This window comes from Orbicella faveolata, unplaced genomic scaffold (genome assembly GCF_042242905.1).
Source record: "Orbicella faveolata isolate gen_17 unplaced genomic scaffold, um_ofav_v1 contig_3, whole genome shotgun sequence".
Lineage (NCBI taxonomy): Eukaryota > Metazoa > Cnidaria > Anthozoa > Scleractinia > Merulinidae > Orbicella > Orbicella faveolata.
Genome location: NW_028301558.1, coordinates 20,307,993 through 20,313,992, shown reverse-complemented (window position 1 = coordinate 20,313,992; position 6,000 = coordinate 20,307,993). Strand labels below are relative to the sequence as shown.

General features: G+C 36.2%; 2 long non-coding RNA genes across 2 annotated transcripts; one reads left to right on the top strand and one right to left on the bottom strand.

Annotated features, from left to right (window-relative positions):
* Window positions 1-1,304: 1,304 nt before the first annotated feature.
* LOC149106801 (uncharacterized) lies at window positions 1,305-2,098 on the bottom strand. Its single transcript, XR_016210048.1, has 2 exons — window positions 1,945-2,098; window positions 1,305-1,520 (listed from the first exon to the last, which is right to left on the bottom strand). It is a non-coding gene; the product is annotated as an uncharacterized LOC149106801 (long non-coding RNA).
* A 29-nt stretch (window positions 2,099-2,127) lies between these two features.
* Window positions 2,128-4,876, top strand: LOC149106800 (uncharacterized). Its single transcript, XR_016210047.1, has 2 exons — window positions 2,128-2,422; window positions 2,820-4,876. It is a non-coding gene; the product is annotated as an uncharacterized LOC149106800 (long non-coding RNA).
* Window positions 4,877-6,000: the final 1,124 nt, after the last annotated feature.

Genomic DNA, 6,000 nt, shown 5'->3' with positions numbered 1-6,000 from the left:
AGATGGCCTTCAAACTGCCAGAAAACTAAGATTACATCGAACAAAGTCCGTTTCTTTGCAAAACAACTTTGTTCAAGCAGTTTATGAAAGTTATGTACGTTTAGTAGTAGGCCTCCAAAACATCTGATATTGACATTTTTGCCAAAAGGAGACAAAAGAATGAGACAAAATGACCTAAATTACAGAATACGACTTGTTTTAATGCAAGGAATCTTTTGCTACTGTATATCACCGCCTTCTCATTACTTGATTATTTTATGTCTCAGGGACCGCAGGTGACTCCCTCTGTTTTCATCATGGTCAACCATTTTCCACTAAAGATCAAGATAATGACAGATCGCACAAGAACTGTGCCAGTATTTATCACGGAGCCTGGTGGTACAACGCGTGTCACAGATCTAACCTGAATGGCATCTACCAACGCCTTCCAAACTAAAATGTGGCATTCCAATTTGGAAAAATTCCGAAGGGTACCGGTATTTGATGCCGAAAAAGTTTGTGTTTCCGAAAGGTTTTGGCTTATTGGAAGGAGAAAAAGAAGTGTTCAGTTGAGTCCGCCAGGGACAATACATCCAATTTCACCAAAATGTACAATTTAATGTAAAAAAGATCGTGCACCCATCGCGCTTACCTTTTTTGAGAGATTCAGATTTTCTGATCTCCCGGCCCACAACTTATCAGAATAAAACGGTCATCCATCTATGATTCTAAAAGGATTCAGAATTTCTGATCCCCCAAGACTTTAATAGTTTCAAAAAACTGATCCCCAGTCCACAACCCGTCAGAGCAAAACAGTCATCTATTTATAATTCTAAATGCATTCAGAATTTCTGATCCCCATCACCTCACGGGACAAAAACGGCTATCTGTTCATGGTTCTAAAAGTATTGCGAATTTCTGATCCCCCTCCCCCACCAAATGATAGAAAGAGCTGTCGACTTATAATTCTACAACATTTCAGCATTTCTGATCCCACATGACTTAAAGGGATTCAAAAATTCTGATCCCCCAGTGCATAACTTATCAGAACAAAACGGTCATCTACCCATAATTCTTAAAAGGATTCAGAATTTCTGATCCCCCTTGTCAGGTGACAGGACAGAAATGGCCGTCTATTTATAATTCACAAGAAATTAACTAGATGTCTGATAGCTAAAAAGTAACGATTGGATAGTAACTTTAAACACATTACAGACAAAAGGATCACAGAGTAAAGGGCATCAGAAAAGTACACAAATGAAATATTCACAGCTAGTTCATTATTAATAACGATTTGAAACCACGCCAAAGGATCGAGACAAAAATTGCAGTTTCATTTCGGACAGTGAAAGGTTTTATTTTCAATTCAAAAAGATATGAATTTAGGCTCCAGAATTACGAGCTGTTGTTTAAAGTCCACATCAAAGATAACAAGAATTTTAATCAGGACTCAGCTGCCGTCTGCGCCACCTCCGTTTTCTGCTTTAATGTGTTCGTTTCGGATTGAGGGCCGCTATTCTTGCCTTTTTTTCCCCTCTGCTCTGCAATGAAGCAATTGAAGCTAAATATTCTTATAAATAGCGATAGAATTAACATTGTTTTTCATTAATCAATTGATCGGGAGTGTATTCTTTTGTAAAGAATAGTGAGCAGTATGTAGGCAATGCGGTAGTGAAGTGTATCGAGCGTGATCTGTAGCTTCAAATCAATTCAGTGTAAACTTTAAGTTACCTCTTCAAAAAGCACACTAACAAGCTATTATGCAAGCATTTCATACATAGGAAATGCGTGTGAATAATTTCTTCGTTACGGGTGCTAATAAAATCAGGAGAACAAACGTTTTTCTTGTGTTTCAGTGATCGCGAAATAAATATAACAACGAAATTTCTTCAGCCACAACATTGATTTCGATTCAAAGATTGAGCAGCTAACTGTAATGTTGAGCAACAGTTATGATATACTTACTTTTCTGCGACTTGCCTTTCTTTCACCGAAGCAACCAAGATACTCATTTGAACTTGGACAAATCATTCCATGCTTCTTGCTGCTATTGACAATGTTGGATTCGAAATTGCGCGCAAATAACCGACTCCTTTGGAAAGGGAATCTGCTGGTCAAAAGTATTCATTTATCAGATTGACCGAAGGATTATGGGATCGGACGGAAACACAAAAATGGCGGGCAAAGATCGTGGTCAATGTTGTTAGGATTCGATAACAAAGCTCTCTGTTATTATATAGCCTTGCTCTACGTTGGAAAGCAGTCACAAATTGTTTACAGATGTCCGTTGTTATTCCAGTTGAGTCAAATCCCAGTAAAGGTGGAAAAGTATGAAGTTTCGTCGGCAAAACAGTGTGGCAATCAAACTATTTGCCAGCAGCTGGCGGTTTCTCTTACACTCGTCAGGTTTACAGAAAGGTTATGGTTCCTGCAGCTTTCCAAGGTAAACTGATTTTCTTGCATAATTTGTGACGGTTCTTAAAATACTGGAAACGTTCTGGCCGGTTAAATTGATCGTGGAAGATTACAGAAGATGCAGATGCTTTAACACACTGTTAAGTCTTGTTGATTTCGTGAATACAAATGTTCATTTCCTAAAGGAGTTATGAAAGCAACTGTATTCAACGCAACAATATACGAACAATTTCGTGTTGGGAAAATCATTCATTGTAAAAGTACAATAAGTGCAATAAATGTGAGCTCTCTCATGTAGTTTACATATACTTCTTATATATCTGGTGTATATCTTGTCTAGGATCAACTGGGCATACATATGTAGTATACAACACCTAAAACACAAGATATCAAAAAGCAACATCCTTCACCTTTTTGATTTTCAGGTTGATGGTGGTGCTCTTGAGGTTATGTTAGATGTGCATATTACATTATCAAGACCATTTGTTTGCCACTTATTACTTGAGTTGCAAAAGACTGATGTTATTTTCATTAGGGTGGTTGAAGTTCTCTTTAATTGGGCAGTGTTCCAAAGGTCCTTTATAATTTGGCATTTCTTTATGCAAATAGAGGTTATTTAGAACAGCAGATATAATTCACAGCTAGGTTACGGAAAATTACTTTTAACCACTTCCAGACCTTTGTACATAAGTCTTGCCATAATTTGAAAAACCCATGATTCATGGATAAAATTAATTGAAAAAAATACTTTCATGAAGAAATTACTGTAATTGAAATTTGAAATTCATGTCAAGAATATTTTGTGCTTTTCCGGTCATGAAATCTGTTTACATTTCATGAAAATTTACTGAAGAATGTAAACATTTACTAGACTCCAATTTAAGTAGCTGAGAAGTGTTTCAAACAGGATTTTAGAAAGATATATGTTAAATTTAAGTAAGTTTTGTGATAAATCGCAACATAATGGAAACTCATTTCCAGCCAGATTTTGTCCTCCTTTTGCATCTGGATGTGCCTGGTTTTTGGTATTAAATTTTAATGTACAACTGTAGCAGGTTTAGATAAAACTATTAGTTATTTATACATTTTCCTATGTAAATACAGAGATTTCACTTAGGTTTAGGATTTGAAGAGCAGTTATCAAAGATCCATATAAAATGAATAATGAAGAGTTTTCAATAGTTAGCTATAGTTTCACCACCTGTGACTAAGAAAGCTTTTGGTCAGGTAAATATTAAAGTGCTGCATGTACATGAGTGATGGATAATTTTTTAGATTGGCTGCTGTCTTTTTACTATCTCTGGGTTTTGGGTAGGTTATCACAGTGCGATATGAGTGATGGGTAGTTTTCAGATAGGCTATCTTTTTACTAGATAGGATAGTGTTTTATTGTTCAATGTAAGGACTAGTCTTCAGAAAGCCTAGGTTTTGGCTTACTACATTAGTGGTGGTTTTTGGATAGACAAGTTAGTGGATAGATAGGCCATCTAAGTATCTGTTGACTATCTACACAGGAAGCTAGTTTTTAGCTAGTCCTAACTATCTGATAGATAGATATTAGTTAGCTTTAAGCCATGTCAAAGATAGCTATCCTCTATCTACAAAACCTCTTGGATAGAAAAAAGAATAGAGATTTGCATCCCTCAACCAGGAATGAGATAGTTGCAAGTAGCATGAAGTTAGTAATAAACTAGTAATAAGATATGATTGTTTTTGGGAGGGCTTCTTTAACTGAGGACAGCAAACTATTGCCAGCTACCAGGAAACATCTCCAAGATGAGTATGCCAAATTAAAAAAGAAAGAATAGAATTGCTTGTAGCATTAGCTACAATACTTGCATCCATATCTGTCAGGTCTTTATAAAAACAATTTTACCCACACTCTTCTCCTTTGAGCATGGTTAAACTGGTTGTGTAACTGAAGTGTGAATGAACTGGTAGCCCACTCAAAAAGTTAGATTGAAGATGTAAAAACGAGTTGGGCAAAGCTAAAGTCCATGGCCTCTGCTATATGACAACAGGTTTTTGGAGGACACTGTATACATGTATGTAGAGTACATTGACCCACTTAAATGTATCAACTGCAAATTTAAATGTTCATGTATATTGCAGTCTTTAATTGTCATCCCTGTAATGTACTGTAGTGTTCCTGAACGCTCTTTTTGTTTTATAACAGTGAGGTGCCTTGTTTCCATGTTAAACAGAAATTGTTAGAAATTTTTCTTTCACATAAGGTGGGCAAATTCTGACAGAGAAAGTGGAGTCTGCATTTGTGCCTACAGTTGTGCAGTTTGAGTAATCTTACTGTTTTGATCAATTCTGAACTTTCCTATCCTCTTAGGTACTGTTTGATATTGTTTTTTTAAACTTACAGCTACTGTAATTTTGAAGTGCATAGATCATTGTAATACAATGTGTGATGTTTACAGTTACTTATATTAATAGACTGCTGTGAAGAAAATTGTTCTTCATCACTCTCTCAGTATAATCTGAGTGTATGGAATCTGTTAAGAATTATGCTATATTTGTATAAAATTTCTCATTGAATATTGTTATGAAGAAAAAATATTTTGATTAGACATTGTTCAGGCAGGCAGCAAGATCTAAACCCTGTCTTCAGTGTTATGATTTAATGCGGCTACATTGGATGTAACACTGGCTTTGCAGGGGATCAGAAATTCTGAATCTTCCCCTGTGTTCTTTGGGGGATCAGAAATTCTGAACCCTTTCTAGGGTTCTTTGGGGGATCAGAAATTCTGAACCCTTTCTAGTGTTCTTTGGGGGATCAGAAATTCTGAACCCTTTCTGGTGTTCTTTGGGGGATCAGAAATTCTGAACCTTTTCTAATGTTCTTTGGGAGATCAGAAATTCTGAACCCTTTCTAGTGTTCTTTGGGGGATCGGAAATTTTGAATCCTCTCTTGTGTTGTTTGGGGGATCAGAAATTTTGAATCGTTTTCTATGGAGGTACCTCTCGAGACAAGAAATTCAAAAAAATCATTTGGTTTCTTATGCGTGACTTAAACATTACATTTCAGTTCAAATAAAGAATAGGAAATTGCTTGGAAGAATTTTTTCATTCCTTGCAAACAGGGAAACTTTTCCTCTGAGTTTTAACACCAGTTTAAGATTCTTAGTATATTGCAAATATCGTCTTTGGAATTAAATGGCAATCATAGATTTCCGTCTAAGCTCTACGTTTCACTTTAGGCCAATTTTGCACTCATTTCCAACGAAACTTCCAAGCCTGCAACGTAAAAATAACTTTTCTCCGAGACAGGTTTCTATTTTACACCGAAAAAGTAGCCATTTTTGAAGTGGTTCTCAGTATTTACTCTGAATTTTATCAAATTGGAACACCACATTTTAGTTTGGAAGGCGTTTACCGTCACAACAGTTTCTCTCCTTTCGGTAATGGTATCAACTGGTACCACTGGAAGGGATATCAGTACTCCCTGAGGAGGGCCGTGATGAAAATTACACGACTGGATTTCTGAGATAACTCAGTTTTCTGACTTTTTTGCTCTCGGTCAATAGAAGTGTCTAGTCATTGTATTGCTTGACTGAGAAATCATAAAATTCTAAAATTATAATTCCTGGGTGTATT